Here is a 19,218-nt window from a genome sequence, read left to right as displayed (position 1 = left end):
GCACCCTGCTCCACATTCTACTCCATCCCACCTGGGACACGAATAGTCCCTGCTAATGAACACTACCCGCCAGTTAGCCATCACAGTTATCAGAACAACTGTCATGATCATGTCCATGGGATGTTTATTTTACTAATAATGGTCCCAAAGAGCAAGAACATTAATCCTGGCAATTTGAATATGCCAGAGAGAAGCCATGAAGTGCTTCCTTTAACTATCATCTCACATTGTCACAAGAAGAAGGATGAGTACAGTAGAAAAAGATAATTTCAAGACAGAGAAAGAGAGCACATTCCATAATTTTATAATGATTCTACTTTATCATTGTTGTTAATCTCTTATTGTGCCTAATTTATACATTAAACTTTACCAAACATACATATATAAAAGAAAAAACATAGCACAGATAGGCTTTGGTACTGTTGAGGGTTTCAGACAGTCACAAGTGAGGGGCACCAGTCCCCTATTGGCCCTATTTCCCTGAAGGACCCCAACTAACTGCTCCTTCAAGGTTAGACATGGTCCGTTATTCCCTGTCCTTTATTGACCTTTATTGTTGTAAGAGAATTTGATCCAACACTTAAAAACTAATCAGGTTTCACATCAAAACTGAGATTTTCCAGTTTCCTTTGTAGATCTTGGATGTCAGGAAAGACCCTGTAGAGTAGGGGGTGCATTTGGATGCTGTTTCCTTTAGATAAAGCAGTATTCATCTGTCCATTATCACCCCCACACGTCCTCTTTTATCTACCAGCCTCCTTCTTTCATTAAAGTTACCCACTTGAACTTTATCATCCCTTAGTTTTGAGGAAAAATCAAAGGATATATCTGAACTCATCCTGTTGGTCAACAATCAATGATACCTCTTGGCCTGTAGGCTGGACTCCAGAAAGGCCAGCTCCAGTTCTCTTACCTCTTTGATCTTTTCATATCCTAGCAGGAACTCAATGAGCACTTGGCTGACTTGTGGTCCTGGCTCTCCAGCCTCTCCATTACTCATTAGCAGAATCAAACAGGGTATGCTCAGAGAAAGACAAACTACTCATTTTTCTAATCATTAGCAGTTCACACAACAGACTCAACTGGAGCCTGAATTGGAAGATCCTGGCAGGGATTTTTTATGGATTATGTGGAGCTTTTTCTCTCCTAAATTCCTTCCAGCTCACCTATATGCAGACAGTGCTAAAATTCTGAGATTAGTAGAAGATATTTTAAGATTAATATCCTGGTAGAGAGGAAGAACTATAATGAATTATATGATTAGGAAACCATCTGAAAATAACAGCAAACTGGGCAGAAGGGTAGAGGAGGTATCACAGAAGAAGAAACATGACAGATCTATGTTTTGGGCAATAGGCTTAAAACAGGCATTATATACCCTGCTTAGTCCTTTCTGCTTTGGAAATAATAGTAAACAGCAATGAAACCATGTCATGGTCTATACTATATGAGAGCTAGTTGCAAGTACCCTCCCTGAGCAGAAGAGTTGGCACAAGTTGCTTGTCTGCAAGGGAGGAAAGTCCCACTGACAGATAGGTTAGCCAATGGACAGTAATGTTGTGCCAGGGAGGGTAAGGCACCCTTTCCTCTGGTTAGGTAGAGCCTCTTGCAAGCCGAAACTCGTAGTTTGATAAACGCAGCACATGGGCGGGGAGGAGGGAGGAGGTGGTCAAATAATGTATACACATGTAAGTAAATGTAAAAACAATAAAATAAAATTTTAAAAAAGCAGCACACACTGCATTTCAGTGTCAACCTACCTTCCAGTCTGGATTCTTCAATACAATGCCCAAACACAACTTGAGTATGCAGACCTACAGGGGGGTACATCATTACATTTCTCATCTACAAATAAGATGCAGAGGAAGAAAGGAAAGAGAAAAATTTTGGCTTTTTTTTTAATGGTTGTACTGGGAGTACACTGTGGCATTTACAAAAGTTCTTGCAACATGTCAAATATATCATACTTGAATTCACTCCTTTCATCATTCTCATTCTCCTTTATCCCCCCTTGCCACATTCCTGCATACAATAGTTTCAACAGGTCTCATTTTTCCAGTTACATACATGTATACACAGTATTTGTACCATATTCAACCTCCCACACTCTTTCTTCACATCCTCCCCCCTCCCACTGGTACCAACTCATCAGACAGGACCTGTTCTGCCCTCCTATTCTCCGATTTTGTAAAAGAAAAAAAATGACATTTTTGTTTGTTTAAGATAGCTATACATGGAGTTTCTTTGTGACATTTCCATGTATATATGTATTATAACCCAAGTTGTTTCAATGGAAAGGCTGCTGAAGTTCAGTCACTTAATACTTATGCTTTCTAAACTTTGCAATTAAAGGAATTTCTGAAGGACAGGGTATGGGGGTACATACCTGGAATTCCAGCTATGGGAGGTAGAGATAGGAAGATTGCCATCTGAGGCTGGCCCAGGCAAACACACGAGTCCCTTTCCAAAAACTTACAAAAGTAAAAAGGGCTGGGGATTGGCTCAAGAAGTAGCGTGCCTGCTTTGCAAGTACAGGAACTTGAGCTCAAACCCCAGTTCCTGAGAGAGAGAGAGAGAGAGAGAGAAAGAGAGAGAGAGAGAGAGAAAAAAAGGAGTTTTTGAAGTCTTTTCCTGTGCATATGCTGCTTAGAGGGTGCAAGACTGAAAAAATAAGAATTAAAACCAATGCATCATTTTTGTAATCACCTATTTCCTTAGGAAGTTTACAGGGATAATAGTTAATTTTTTTTTCTTTTATTATTCATATGTGCATACAAAGCTTAGTTCATTTCTCCCTCCTGCCCCCACCCCCTCCCTTACCACCCACTCCGCCCCCTCCTTCTCCCCCCAACCCCCTCAATACCCAGCAGAAACTATTTTGCCCTTATTTCTAATTTTGTTGTAGAGAGAGTATAAGCAATAACAGGAAGGGACAAGGGTTTTTGCTGGTTGAGATAAGGATAGCTATACAGGGTATTGACTCACATTGATTTCCTGTGCGTGGGTGTTACCTTCTAGGTTAATTCTTTTTGATCTAACCTTTTCTCTAGTACCTTACAGGGATAACAGTTAATTTAAAAACAGGTAAGCAATGAAGTGCAGGATAACATGATGAAAAACACTCTGTAGAACTGTGTACCACTCTATCAGTTTTAAAAAATGACTCATTTCTTCTTCTTGCAACATGGCAAACCAGACAAAGGCAAGAGGAAAATGTTTTTGAAAATATCTTTAAGGGTTCAATCCTCTATTTTTTAGTTACTTTAAAATTTTGGGAACCAGAAATTGGCTTTTTAAGTGCTCTAAAAAAATTCTACAGAGTCCAGGTGGCAACTATCCTGCATTAAGTTCTAGTTTCCCTTTCAAATTTAATCTTGTTAGAAATGAGGGAATTTTAATAATAATAGATAATAGCTGCTTAGCCACTTATTATATACCAGGCATTCTGCTAGGCTTAATATATCAACTCAATTAACCTTCATAGCTTCTCTTTTTTCCTGATGTGAAAAATCAGGTACAGAGAGTTCAGATAATGTGTCCAAGAACATGGAAATAGCTACTAGTGAAGGTAGGATTTTTACTTCATTCTATTATACTTACTATTTTGAATTAGGATTATGACTAAGGTGCTCAACTACTCCACGTCATCACGTGCTCCTTGAGGACAAAGATGACTTTCCAGCCACTGTCACCTGCTGTGCATGAAGCATCCAATAAATACTTGCCTAAACGAATGAATTATGCTTACACTTATGGTACTGTCTTACATTACGTGTAGCTCCTACCAAAAGAACTTACCATATGTACTTCAGATAATAGGCAAAATTAAGTGAGACACAGAAATTGAGAGAAAAGTCTAAGTGGACAAAAGTCTTGTGAAATTACCCAAGATGTTTCAAGAGGATCACCCCCTCGACTTACACCATTCAGCCACACAGCAGCATAACGACTGCTAGAAAAAGGGTGAAGCTCTTAAATGGAGATGCCCAAAGTTGCACTGAAGTGGGGCAGGAAGGGGAGCAACAAAATATACTGACCATCCTACAATGTAGTCCCATTGAAAGAGCATCTCTCTCTTCCAGGTTGCCAAGAATGATTCACAAGATGCCACCAAGGATCTAATTCCACAACATCCCAGATCCCAGAAGGCAGAGACAGAAGAAGAGGGGAGAGGAGAGGAGAAGAGATGGAAGCAGACAGAATGAACACCTGTATGAAGCATGCCCTATAAAAGAATATGGACAAAACAATGAAAAAAAGATACAAGAGTTAACTATAGCATGCTGAACAAGAATCTCAAAGGAATGATTCAGGGAAGAACAGAGAATACAATTGAAACACAATCATAAACTGTTTTGGCAAATAAAATTTTTTTTCTGATTTTGCCCTCACAGAACCTAGACTTAAAAATTTGCCCCAAAACCAGCTTGTCAGGCTAACAGAGTGGCTCAAGTGGGAGAGCACCTGCCATACAAGCATGAGGCCCTGAGTTTAACTCCCCAGTTCTGAAAAAAAATTGACTTATGTTTCTTACTGTCTGACGAGAAAAGAGGATAATTTACAGCTTTTACAGCTTTAGAAGGAGTTATAAATGCAGAAAATGAGACATCGTCACCCAAAGAAATGAAGGAAAGACATGCAATGTCTTCAACATGAAACACCAGGTCGCATATACCAAGAGTTTAGTGGAGCCTAATTCCAACCATCACTGTCCCACCTACCAGCTCTTCCCTCCTTAATACCAGATCTAAGCGTGGGTGCATCTCCAAAGTCCCCCAGGAGAACTGAACAGAGTTTGACAGCAGTGCTCAGCATGACTTTAGGTTGGGGGCTTGCCCATTTCTACTGTAACCACAGACTGTTACTGAGGTGTGGGCAGTCACTCTTGCCCTAAAACACTTCCTCTCCAAACAACAGCACAGTGATTGATTTTAAACCAGATTGTGCCATCCTTGTTTAAATAGCCTCATTTCTTTATAATAAAACCCTCACTTCATTCCTAATTTACAAAAACATTATAATACTTACATAGACAGAACCATTTGAGTGAGCATGAAGATAGCTTTCTTTTTCTCATCAGAGATCTACAAGGGAGGCAAAATCGCAACCAGAATATTGGTGGCACTGGGAATATGACTCTTGGGAACGCACAGGGCCAGGAATAAATGACTGCTCACTTCGCCCCTCATTCTCTATTACTTGCTGTTCTCCAGCCGCTGGCCTCTTCCCATAACTGGAGCACATGTCAGAACTTAATACCAACTGCTTCTTCACTCTGAAATGCCATTTCCTCAGAAGTTTTCCTCACTCTTTTTCTCAGCCTTAAACTTCAGCCCAAGAGGCTTCTCTGATAATTCCCATTTCCTGTTATCCAGTTATCCTCCTTACTGGGGGGCAGGGAGATTTTCTTGTTTTGGTGCTGAAGATTGAACCCAGTAACTTGTACATGCTTTACTGTGGGCTTCATCCCAGCGCCCCCCATAACCCTGTTTATGTTCTATTTAATAGGTTATTTATTCAGGGGGTTTTTGGCAGTTACTTAGTTCTATTGTGCAGCCACAGAGCATAGTAAACAAAATGGATATGGGCCAGTAAGACTTTATTCACGGACAGAGTTTGAGTTTCAGATCATTTTTCTGAAACATCCTTCTTTTGATTTTTTAAATTAATTTAAAACTACAAAAATCACTCTTAGCCCATAACCATATGGAAACAGGCCCTGGGACAGATTTGTACTGTGGGCAGTAATTTGCTGAAATGTAAGATTATTTAAGTCGGGTACCCAGGACAAAGATGAGAGCTATAAAGGGTAACTATTGGATCCAAAAGAACAAACAGATAAATATCCAGTGCCTCATCTTCCCATGCTCATGCATAAATATCTGGAAAGCAGTGACCTTGCCATATCACCTGAACACTGACTGTATAGGACCTGGAATTATTCTAAGTACTTAATAAAAATTTGTTGAATGACTTATTGCACAAGTTTGCTGTTGATTATTCCATATGTGATTTAATAACTGTAACTATCAAGAGCCCTTGAAGATTTCATGAAACTAAAAAGCTTCTGCACAGCAAAGGAAACAGTCGCCAGACTCAAGAGACAGCCTACAGAATGGGAGAAAATCTTTGCCAGCTAAACATCTGACGAGGGATTAACCAGAATATATAGGGAGCTCAAACACTAACCTCTCAAAGAGTTAACAACCCACTGAATAAATGGGCAAATGAATTCTCAAAAGAAGAAATATAAATGGCCAACAAATACATGAAGAAATGCTCAACATTCTTGGCCATAAAGGAAACGCAAATCAGAAGTAGATTGAAATTCCACATCATCAAAATGTGGAATGGCTATCATTAACAACACAAACAAATGCTGGCAAGGATGTGGGGGGAAATGAACACTTCTACACTGTTCGTGGAAATGTAAATTAGTGCAACCACTATGGAAAATAATGTGGAAAAAACTCCAAATAGAATTACCGTATGATCCAGTGATACCACTCCCATGCATATATCTGAAAGAATGTACTCCAGGATATGATAGAGCCACTTACACACCCATGTTTACTGCAACACTATTTACAATAGCAAAGCTTTGGAAAAAGTCCAGATGCCCCATGACTGATGAATGAATTAAGAAAATATGGTTTATATACACAGTGGGATTTTATTCCGCCATAAAGAAGAATGAAATTATGTTGTTTGCAGGTAAATGATGGAACTGGAGAACTTCATGTTAAACAAAGTAAGCCAGGCTCAAAAAATCAAAGGTTGCATGTTTTCTCTCAAACGCAGAACCTACATACATATATATAGTGACAGAGAGAACAAAATTGTATTAGTGAATCTGTCTGAGGAGGTGGGAGAAATGTTAGAGAATGAAAAATATTGATACAACCAATCTATATCTGAATATAATATAATGCACTGTACAGTAAGCTGTTGAATATTAGGGGAGCATGGTGATAGAGAATGAGTAAGTAAAAGGGGGGGGGTTGATTTGATAAAAGCATGATATATACAAACCCAAAGTACCAAGGCAAAACCCTCCTGGACTATCAATATACACTCAAATTTAATTTTTAAATGAAGGGAAGAAGGGAAAAATAAATTTTTCTAGGGGTGGGTATTAGTGGGAGGGGGATGGGTACAAAGAAAGGGGGAATGAGGGTATATATGGTAGATGTGTTTTGTATCCCCATATAAAAATAGAAGAATGACCTGTTGAAATTGTTCTAAGAAGGGGAGGAAGGGGGGAAAGAAGGAAAATGATGGAAGGAATAAATCTAACTAAGATACATTTACATATGCAAATATCAGAATGTATCCCCCTGTACAACTATTATATGCTAGTAAAATCATTAAAAATAAGTTTAAAAACAATGTTTAAAAAGAGCCTTTGAAATGTCAGTAAATTGCATTCCCTGAAAACATTTCTGGAACATTATCATGTTTCACTTCAGCTTTATTATAGACCAACAAGTCATGCAGTGGACCTCAAGTGCTCAAATGATGGGTTAGGGGCATAACAGCATAGGCCTATCAGGGACCCAACGTATTCCAAAGTCTGATCTCAGTGAGAAATGATGCAAGGGGAGAAAAAGAATATTTTCCTTTGCCTTAAGCTGAGGGCAGCTCTGAGACTAAGCCTGGGGGACTGTGAATGCCCAACTGTCAGTTCACTCACTAATCAAAATGTGCCCACTCAAGCTATAGCTGGACAAAGAATGATGGACATAGGTGGGAGTTCCTTAGGCCTTTCTGCTTTTAACACAGGGCAGGCCTGGTCCTGGGCATGTGGATGCTTCCTGGCAGTACATAAAGGGTACTGTCACTTAATACCACCCTTAAGCCATACAGGGGAAACTCTCAATTTGTAGAAAGGGCAGCAGGTTTTACAGCAACTCACTGATTGGTTATAGAAGAAAAGAATTCCTGAATGAAAAGACTAAGAAAAAAGACATGCTTTAATTTACACCATATTAAACATTAAGGTGGGTTAATAGTAATAATAGTGAAATATTTTATAGCAGTTGAGGGCCACCACGTTCTATGTATGTGTATATATACATACAATACACATGTAAATATGTATATTATACATATATAATTCATCTCATCCTCATCAAAATTATGAGGCAGAGCCACATGTGGTGATGCATGTCTCTAACCCTAGTACTGGAAGGTTGACACAGAAGTTCAAAGCCAGCCTGAGCTACATAAAGATCATGTCTCAAAAAGAATTAGATAGAAAATATTATTATTTACTAAAAATGATTTTGAAACCAGATATTAATTTTGTTCATCCCATAAAAATAAATTCATATGATACTCATATACATATTATAAGAATTTGCAGGATCCTAAAAAAGGATATATACTTTATTAATAAAGTAGATTTGCATTAATGTAGCTTAACATAAACTTACCACAAATGGTCATTTTTGTGCTTAAAATATACATATTTCTTTTTAACATGATAAAGCTTAGCTTATTTACAAGAAAATAAATAGCTGATTTTCCATATCATGAGGAATTTTTGTAAAACTCACCTGTATAATTATTCCTTGTATTTAGAAAGAAGTTTGCTGCTGTAAGTTCCAATTTGCATTCTAGAATAAACTTCCTTCTGAGGGTGCCCAGTCTATCCTGAAAAAGCAGTTCCCTGCCCTGGCCCTCATGACAATGGCCCCTTCAGAGCCCTGGGTCTGTGGTAACTCCTCCACACCAACCACTCTGTTAGAAAATAATTTCTCATATGATTTTTCAAATGTACAACACAGCTTTAAGCAAATTTTAATATATCCTAAGAATGGAAGATGTCTTTCCACCCAAAGGGTGATATCATCTTCCCTTCTCCCCTCTGAATAAGGACCCCTTTTCTTCATCAGGTTTTGTTCCCTGTCTTGACTGGATCTCTATTCATCTGACTGAATACAGTAACAAGCATTTAAAGGTCCTGAGTACTGTGGTGGGGTTATAGAAATTAAGACAATTCTGACTCACAAGGAAAAAATAAATTAATCAATATTCTTACTGAAGAGCAGAGATATATGTACATTAAATAACCCGTAACCCAAATTACTTTTGGTATTAGCTTGTTGAGTTTTGTTTTGGTGAAGTGTTTACAACAGATGAATAACCTTTAATTAATTATAATACAGTGACCTTGTTTGATGCACATGGCACCCACCTCATGCAAATAAATAAGAATTAGCAGCATCCAAAGTGTTCCTAGTGGCCCCACTGACAGAGCAGGAGTACAAACAGAAAAGTCATCATGGGGGCAACAACCATGGGAACACAGCTAGGCCCAAGAGCAAGGATCAGTGGAACATTTATAAAACAATCTTTACAAGCCCCACACATGGCTCAACAATAGGCTAATAACCAGAAATCAAAAATAGAATATGACCATGAACTCACTGAGTATGCTTAGCTACATGTAAAATGGCTTCTCTATTTCCACCTCAGGAGAGTGGAAGACACAGCATCTGATATGTATTAGGTATCTTGTCATAGAGACTCAGATCAAACACAACTAACTTCAACTCTACAGCTCCTTAAAAATTCTGCAATTTGGCATAGGGAATTTTGCTTTTTAGCATGGGAAACACAGTTCAACTAACACACACACAAAAAAGGACTTATTAACAGGCCTGAGTCTTGGTTATTAATTAAACAGACTCTAAAAAATATCTAAATAAGACACTAAGTATATCTATATGGATGGTCTCATTCAGTCCCCAAGTCTCAAGAGAGAAAATTCTAGCCCATTCAAGGAAATTTCATTTCCTACAAAGTGACAGAGACATAACAGTGAAAGCAACTGATCTTTTAAAAAGAGTAACACTAATATTTGTACAGAAGTAATTTAAGAACATTGAGTCAGGATGGTGAGGGACTATAACACAGATACTGTCAATGGGATTTTGAAATAAATATACAAATTCTACAGTCTTTAACTGGTAAAATCTACAGTATTCTGATGTATGTTAAGTATAAAATACTAATTTTTAAATGTAGTTCTTCCCAAGCAAGATTCACATTGACCTCAATGGAGCTTCCATACTTGAAATAACACTAAGGTATGGATGTTTTCCCACGCAGGATTTTTGCACAGTGATGAAAAAGTTAAGGGGGCCTACAAAATTAGAATTTGTTTTCAAAAACATCTTTTCCAGTTGCAGCTCTATAACAAATACCATGCTGGGAGAGAAAAAGGCCTGACTCTTGGCTCTTCCTGAGAAAGACTTATACCCAGCTCCAGTAACTGGGCCCATAGTTAACCCTACATACCATAAGCATATTTCCCAGCTTTCGTTCCGTCCTTTCTATAAGGTGTAAATTGCTATGTGGGCAAGTTTCTCACCCAGAGCCAGGCCCAGGCCTGGGACTCTAGTAACAGAAAGATCATGAAGACTTTAAAATTTCTCCCTGAATCAAGAAAATGTGGTATCTATACACAATGGAATTTTATGCAGCCATGAAGAAGAATGAAATGTTATCATTCGCTGGTAAATGGATGGAATTGGAGAACATCATTCTGAGTGAGGTTAGCCTGGCCCAAAAGACCAAAAATTATATGTTCTCCCTCATATGTGGACATTAGATCAAGGGCAAACACAACAATGGGATTGGACTTTGAGCACATGATAAAAGCGAGAGCACACAAGGGAGGGGTGAGGATAGGCAAGACACCTAAAAAATTAGCTAGCATTTGTTGCCCTTAACGCAGAGAAAGTAAAGCAGATACCTTAAAAGCAACTGAGGCCAATAGGAAAAGGGGACCAGGAACTAGAGAAAAGATTAGATCAAGAAGAATTAACCTAGAAGGTAACACCCACGCACAGGAAATCAATGTGAGTCAATGCCCTGTATAGCTATCCTTATCTCAACCAGCAAAAACCCTTGTTCCTTCCTATTATTGCTTATACTCTCTCTACAACAAAATTAGAAATAAGGGCAAAATAGTTTCTGCTGGGTATTGAGGGGGTGGGGGGGAGAGGGAGGGGGCAGAGTGGGTGGTAAGGGAGGGAGTGGGGGCAGGGGCGAGAAATGACCCAAGCCTTGTATGCACATATGAATAATAAAATTTAAAAAAAAAGAGGAAGAAAAAGAAGAAAAAAAAAAAAAGAAGAATTAACCTAGAAGGTAACACACACGCACAGGAAATTAATGTGAGTCAACTCCCTGTACAGCTATCCTTATCTCAACTAGCAAAAACCCTTGTTCCTTCCTATTATTTCTTATACTCTCTCTTCAACAAAATTAGAGATAAGGGCAAAATAGTTTCTGCTGGGTACTGAGGGGGTGGGGGGAAAAGGGAGGGGGCGGAGTGGGTGGTAAGGGAGGCAGTGGGGGCAGGGGGGAGAAATGACCCAAGCCTTGTATGCACATATGAATAATAAAATAATAATTTAAAAAATTCTCCCTGAAGAATCAAGAGTTTGAGACTAGCCTGGGCTATGTAGTGAAATCCTGTCCCAAACTACAATTTTAAAGAAAGAAAGAAAACACCTCAGTGATTATATCACCAACACAATGATTAGTATAATTTTCTTTTTCAGAAGTTATTCACATAGGATCCTAGGGAGGTTTTTGTTTAAACATGCATAAGATTTTTATCTCTGTATTAGATTAAAATCTTTCATTTTAAGACCATACAAAAAACTGTTCCAAAATGGTGGGAATTATCTTTGAAATATAAAACTTTATTGGCAAAATTAAAACATAGTATCTGTAATTATGTGAACAATTAAAATGTTTACTATAAATTTCTTATTTCTTTATAAACATGGACTACTTTTTATAGAATTCTGCAACTATAAAATTGGCTATGTTAGACAAACATGTGACTTTGGCAGGGCTATTTACCCTCTCTCAAGTGCTCACAAACAGCTTCCTGAGTTTGATCAGAAGCACTGTCCTACCTTAGCAGGGGTTAAGAGCAGGAAACAGGGCTGCACTGGATAATAGACTTGGTATTTGGAAGTACTGCTAGCTCCAAGGAATCCTATAGCTCTGTAAACAGGAAATATCAACTCCTTCCTATTTTCCCAAATCTTATTTTAGCTTTCTTTTTTTTATTATCATATCATTGTTGTACTGGGGGTACATTGTGACATTTACAAAAGTTCTTACAATATATCATAGTTGAATTCACCCCCTCCACCATTCCCTTTTACCCTCCCTCCCCATATTCCTGGAATAATTCAGGTCTCATTTTGCCACTTACATACATGATAATATTTATACCATATTTGGCTCCCTCTCTCCTTTAGCCATGTGAGACTGACTGTCAAGGTCAACAACAGAGAAATTTTCTAGAACTTTTGTAACAAGTGGTGGGTGAGGGTCTTGGGGAGGTCCTATAAAAGGAAGGAAAAAAGGAGGGTCCTCAACACTGCCCTTCAGATTCTTGCCTCTGAACATAGTATAAGAATTTCAGGCAGAGACACAAGGAAAGGGACAAACAGAAATTTAATTAGCAAGTAAAGCAGGACAAGTGTGCCTCAGAGGCAAGGCACAGGCATAAAGAAAGGACAGTACACACTCAGACACTGGGGCACTTATACTAAGTAAAACAGGGTAGGGTGAGAGGTTCGTATAATTAAGCAGACCAGATAAAGTATGGCCTGGGTGAGTATCATCTTGGTTCTGGTTTCTGCAAGGGGTTCTGGAGAAGCTGTCATCACTTGAGGGGAGCAGTCTGGTCCCTGTAAAATGATTATTCCTGTTCCAGGGTATGATCATAGGAAATCATGGTTTGTCCTGTGAGGCTCTGCTGTTCCCTGGGAGTAGTTTTGGTCCCTTGTCATAAACAAGTTATTGATCATTCATGACATTGCCAGTATCCAGGGTGATTGTAGGAGAGAGACTCAGAGCAAAAGAAACAAATGCAAAATGGAGGCACATTAATGTTCTTATTATGTCCTAATATTTTATCTATATTACACAATATACCATATGTATACGCACACACACACACACACACACACAGCCAATGTGAATGTACTTTGACCTGGTTTGAAACTTCAGGTACAAAGCACCTAACCCAGACCCAAGCCAGATAAGACTTGATATTCACACTGGCCACAGTGAATCATCCAGGGATGGATAGATGACCCAGTCAGAGCCAGACAGACATGATTATCAATAAAACCTGTGTATTCCACAGTTTGCCTCCATGCCCACTCTGGGAATCTTCTCTTCCCATAGCTGTGACCTGAAGAGTTCAGCTGGTAACTATCTTCCACTGGAAAAACACAAGAAAAGCAGTCAGCTCTAACAAAACTATGGCATCACACTCTGTTAGCTGCTTATATCCTAATCGTGGTCTGGAAGCATAAACAACTATACACTACTGGTGATGTATCAATCAATCAGTAACATGAATTTATTGACTTCCTATTATGTGCCTATCATTAGAAAATGTTCTAGAATTATGATGTGTATTGACACTATATTAAAATGTCAAAGTTATCTTTGTAACATCTCAAAGAGATGTATGGGAATCACCACACAGAGCTCTACTGTATCCATTAGCCACACAATCATGTTTGAACCATCAATGGGCACCAACTTACAAAGGTACTGGTCAGATTTCATTACTAAGGCAAAAAATTGCTTCAGTGACATAGTTTTTTAATTGTGTCATTATTGTGTGTGTATGTGTGTGTGTGTGTGAAAGAGAGCTCTCAAATGCAGAAAATTAGACTAAGATTCTAATTGCCAAGAAACAGTCAGTTGTGTTTTGGTTTTGCAGATGTAGATTTAAACTGCAATATAATTTGTTCATGTCTGTCTTGCTTGTTTGGCATACAAGATATGGAAAGCTAACAGCACTGCACTAAGAAATTTCAACATCTGCTGAGATGGTAGCCTGCCACCAGAAGGCAAAGTTTTAGAATACAAAAGCACCATGGACTGCAGGGAAGGACTCAATAGTAAAGTGCTCACCTAGGATGCACAAGGCCTTGGGTTCTATCCCAGCACCACAAAAAAAAGAACCAGAAACAAAGTAGTGGTTATGCCACAAAAGAACTTCTGACCCTGTGTAAGGTGAATTATAGCATCAGGGTTATGGAAGGCTGAGGAAAGTCAGTGTGGATGGAAGCAGTTGTAATCTCTGCTGTTCCTAAGGGAAACTCAATCTGCAGTGGACACTTATTGGCTGACTCAGTTTGGCCATGCAGTATTCAGATGCAGTCTTCAGTCTTCGAAATTACAAGGCCAGGTACACTCCTAATCATCCAAGGGGCAGTTATTGGACATTTACTGTAAATTCTAATCTGTTTGTTTGTTTTGAGACAGGGCCTCACTATACAGACCAGTCTGGCCTTGACCTCACAATCTTCCTGCCTCAGCCTCCTGAGCTCTGAGATTATAGGTACGTGCCACCATACCTGGTACCTGTAGCTTCTAATCTTAAGTGAAGTGGCATGAGGACAAATGATGAAGCATTTAGGTAGATCCCATTTATTGTTGGATGCCAAGAACCATCTCTTCCTAATCTACCAACAAGTCACTGTCCATTCTGGAATCTTCTCAGTATCCCTTCTTGAAACTCCTTTTTTTATTTTTCAACTTAGATATGATTGGGATCTGTTGCTTACAACATAAGCTTATAAATGATGAAACAGTCAGCAACACTTCAGTGTTTGTTTCTTTAAATTTGTATCATTCTTTTAAAGATCCTTGGTAGGGCTGGAGATGTGTCTTGGTGCAGAATGCTGACATAGCTCACCTAGCATGCATCCCCAGCACTGCAAAGGGGAAAAAAAGGAAGCAAAGGTACCTGGTAGCCACTTTAAAAAGTTAGACAATCCATGTCAATAACAGATGGTAAATACAAATGAAGATTAAGAGCACTTGCAGTTGGTGCACCCACTATCCAGAACTTGGTACTTCACAGTAAGACTATTCCTTGAATAAAAATATCCCCAAAGCTAAAATTCACATACATCACCTTGATATGTAAATTACAAAGTTTTAGTCACTAGAACCCCAAGCCCAAGCCTTTCAGCAACTTAGCCCATTTTCTGCAAAGGAAAGAAGCAATTAAGGAAGGAAAGTTAAAGAAATGAGAAATGAAAAAAAGGAAAGATCATAATTACTTTTAAAACATTTTTCAGGGAAAACATGTACATGTTTGTAGAGAGCTTTCACGAGTTCTTGTTTCTCCTGAACCTAACTGGGGGCAACAGGAGATGCAGAAAGGACAAATGATAGAAGACAGAAATGCATAAAGTTGGGGTTAGGTGTGTTGGGTGCTTGCATGGAGATGCACAACAGCCTTGTTGCTTCTTTTCTCTTATTCTTTAAAACCTTACTTCTAAAGTCTTTCTTTAAAACTTTGCTTCTTTTCTATTCTGTAAAGCCTCTTTCCTTAGACTCGCTCTGTCCCATGTTTCCTTTAATCTCTCTTAAAGTCTCAGTGCTCAGACTTGCACTGTCCCATGTTTCCTCTCATCTCTAGTATAATTCAGCAGCAGCAGCAGCAGTCTCACAAGCAGCCTGTAGGCAGCCAATCAAAATCCCCGATCAAAAAAACCTTGCATCCTCCTTCACTGAGTCTTTTATATACAGTGATAAATAAGGAGGTGGAGCAACAGTTCTTGGGGAGGGGGCGTGGCATTGTAACAAGAGAAACCTGAGTTCCTACTTCTCTGAACGTAAACAACTTAGGAAAAGCAGCTGAGCTGCATTTTGCCTCTCTTTGTCTTCTGTGGCTGGGGCAGTGCCAAACTCAGACTGCAGATCACTGGACACAACTGTGCTATGTCCAGTTCTCATAGGCTTCCCATAATCTGCTCCCCACACATGTTCTTAGTGTTTTAGCATCTTTCTACTTCTATAATAAAAAGTATTACTTTTGCCTAGTATAATTCTACATAATTTGTATCACTTTTATCTCTATTTCCATAATTCCCAGTTTATTCTCTAAGAATGATACTGCTGTGTTTCTAACAGTGTAAGCTATATGTACCCAGAGGCCCAAGCCAGAGGCCCAACTCCCAGGTCAGGTCTGACCACTCACCCCAATACACCAATTAAAGAGAAGACCACAGAAAGATTGTTACCATGGCATGCCACGGGAAGACAGAATAAATGTTTGCATCCATCTTTGGAGTACTGATAAGAACTTTCTGTTTAAATAGAGGAAGAACTGGGGCATGAGTAAGAGTGTGCATTATTAAGCAGTTCCAATCACAATGTGTTCTAATTGATCATTTCCTCCATTCTAGTCCTACAAGGTGGCCCAAAGGTGGTCCTTATTGCCTGAGGATAAAGGCCAATTCCATGAGGAGCCTGTTCCTGGGGTGGGGGGTGATCTCATCCTGGAGTGACTGCCTGAGGCTTTGCTACTCAGAAATCCAAGGTGACTGCAAGTTTAGGACACTAACTAGAGACGTTCAAGCACCCTTCTGGGGGGGTCTGAAACAGGACATTGTAAATGTTGACTGAAAATACCTTAGTTACCTTAGATACTTTTATCTATGTATCTCCAGCCTTAAAGAGGCATGAGACAGTTTAGATTTCACTAGATCTTAGACAGATACTCCTTGAATGATTAACATGCATACCCACATGCAAGAGCCTGACGCAAAGTTTTAAGACAAAAGACACAGATGCACAGGATTTCATCTAGCCTTCAGTGAAATTCTAGGCCTAAGACAGGAGTCAGTGCTTCTTGTAAAAGCAGTTTGTATGTATGTGTTACATATACACTAAGATCATTTGTAACAATAAGCTTTAATTGTTAATAATACTTTTATTTTTGGTGGTACTGGGGTTTGAACTCTGGGCCTTACACTTCCTAAGTGAGCACTTTACCACTGGAGCCACATCTCCAGCCCTTTTTAAGTTATTTTTGGATAGAATCTTGTGCTTTGTGGCCAGGCCAGCCCAGAACTGTGATCCTACTACTTACTCCTCCTGAGTTGCTAGGAGTATAGCCATGAGCCACAATATTTGGCTTGTTTGTTGAGATGGAGTCTCACTAACTTTTTACCCAGGCTGGCCTTGAACTGTCATCCTCCTGATATCTACCTCCCAAGTAGTTAGGATTACAGGTATGGACCACCATACCTGGCCCCAGTAATGACATTTTGATGAAAGAAAGTATAACCAACTCAAAAAGATTTGTCACACAGTCCTGTTAGAAATAATGATCGCTGCAGCTTGAGGTTTATACACTCTGCTGGGCAGAGCTAGGTGCTCTATACAAGCAGCTCCTTGTGACAACATCAGTAGGGATCATTCTCCAACATTACTGATAAAAAAAACTAAGAGAAGTTATGGAAAACCTAAGATTTTAATGCCAGTCTTTTTCCCAAACTGCTAAAATGTTCACAGCCATCCCTACTTCAAGGAAGCCATGCCATGCCACCCAAGAGTCACTCTCCAATAGGGCCTGTTCACCACACTGCATTCACAATAATCGGCTAGTGACTAAAGCTCTGCCAACCCAGGGAGCTTCAGAAGAATCCTGAGCATTCTCCAAAAGAATGGTGACACTCACTGACTCATGCCCTCTTACTAAAGAGAATGAAGCAGATTATTTATGAAAAGAATTCTATAAAGTAAATGTAATTCATTAAATCATGATAGCAACCACTGTAAGAAGTCAAAAGGATGGACTGCCCTGCATTTTTGTGTCTTCAGTAACTCTAACACTAAAGAGAAAAAAACATCACCTAACATCCTCAAACCAGTCATTCACAATTGTCCCTCAACTGTCCCTGGTTAGGATTCAATGCTCTCACTGCCTTGGCCCAGGTCTGATTCCTGGTCAGGGAAGCCTTTGTTCTGGACTGGAGGTGTGGTTCAAGCCCCACCAAGAGCACCTGCCTAGCAAGCACCAAGCCCTAAGTTCAAACCCCAGTAACTATAACAACAACAACAACAACAAAAAAAAACCAGAAATGTCTATTAGCTCTGGACTGCATTACTCTTGCTAAAGATGTTAAAATGTTCTTTGGTTTGAGTCCTATTGCTTCTTGAGTTCTTTACCCACTCTGTGGCAAAGATATAAAGGAATGTCAAAAAGACAGCAAATAAAAGACAGACAGAATTTGACATCCCATTAATCTAGACACCCCAGCTCTGAGCCACCAAGACACAACTCTGTTAACAGCAGTGCTGATACGGCCTTTGTGTGCAATAACAAAGCTTTCATCATTATGCTGATAGCAGCCAGAAGTAACCATGTTTAGAATTTCTGACCTACCTGATTGTTTTAATAAGGTTTTCCTAAGCATGGCTTACTGAATTCAGTGTATTCTGTTAAAACCAATACCAATATAGGTGAGGTATTAAGACTTGGGGCTCTGGAACTGCACTCCTTAAACATCAGCCACCTATGGCTTGTTTCTGAGTGCCGAAATGTGCCTGGTCCAAATTGAGAAGGGCTCTCAGTATAAAATAACCCCTGAATTTCAAGTATTAGATAACAAAAACTAAAATGAATATAAAATATCTCAATAATTTTTATAATTATTACATACCGAAATGGTAATTTGGAGGATAGATGAGGTTAAATAAAATATACTCTTAAAAAAATTTTTGGTGGCCCCTGGAAAGTTCAAAATACATCTTATTTTCATTGGGCAGTGCTGTTCTGCTGTGGTTTGGATTTGGGATCTGACACTCATCAGGCAGGCTGTCACATAGGCTGTATAGGTATGTACTACACAATGGGAGGCCACATGTAAACAGGACCTAGATCCACCCTGTGCTCTGCCAGCCAAGCCTAACCAGAGTGAGAGTTTTGTCCTATCTGCACAGTGCCACACAGATGACACAGTCTAACAACTGCCTGGCTTTGGGCAAAATACTTAATCTCTCCTTTTTATCCCCCCTTAAAATGGGGAGGCCCTATGAACCTCATAGGATTCCTTCAAAGATTAAATTATAAATTAGATAATTTATTTCAAAGGTCTACCACAGGATCTAGCAGAGACCAAATCTCAATGTTTTTAGTTGTTCTGCATAAATCACCCCCAATTCAGATGCTTCTTCAGAAAGGCTTCAGAAATATTTTCATTACATAACTGGTGCCATAGGCAGAAAAAAGTTCTCTAATTAGGATCTCCTCAACTTAAAAAATAAATAATAAATAAATAAGAGTGAAATAGCCAAGCATACTTTCCCAGAAGTTGACTAATGAAACAGAATTGACCCAAGAAGCTTCAAGCATTGGATTTC

The 19,218-nt window shown here is 39.1% G+C and overlaps 1 protein-coding gene and 1 long non-coding RNA gene across 8 annotated transcripts in view; both read right to left on the bottom strand.

Moving 5' to 3' along the window:
• Window positions 1-2,311, bottom strand: part of LOC141423322 (uncharacterized) — a 132,802-nt gene extending 130,491 nt beyond the window's left edge. The window contains exon 1 of the long non-coding RNA XR_012448098.1: window positions 1,761-2,311. This is a non-coding gene — a long non-coding RNA (uncharacterized lncRNA). The remainder of the gene's footprint in view (window positions 1-1,760) is intronic.
• Window positions 1-19,218, bottom strand: part of Rbms3 (RNA binding motif single stranded interacting protein 3) — a 1,393,896-nt gene that overhangs the window by 1,339,949 nt on the left and 34,729 nt on the right. The gene's annotated exons all lie outside the window — the stretch shown is intronic.

Source organism: Castor canadensis, chromosome 5 (genome assembly GCF_047511655.1).
Source record: "Castor canadensis chromosome 5, mCasCan1.hap1v2, whole genome shotgun sequence".
Lineage (NCBI taxonomy): Eukaryota > Metazoa > Chordata > Mammalia > Rodentia > Castoridae > Castor > Castor canadensis.
This window is presented reverse-complemented; position numbering and strand designations above follow the sequence as displayed.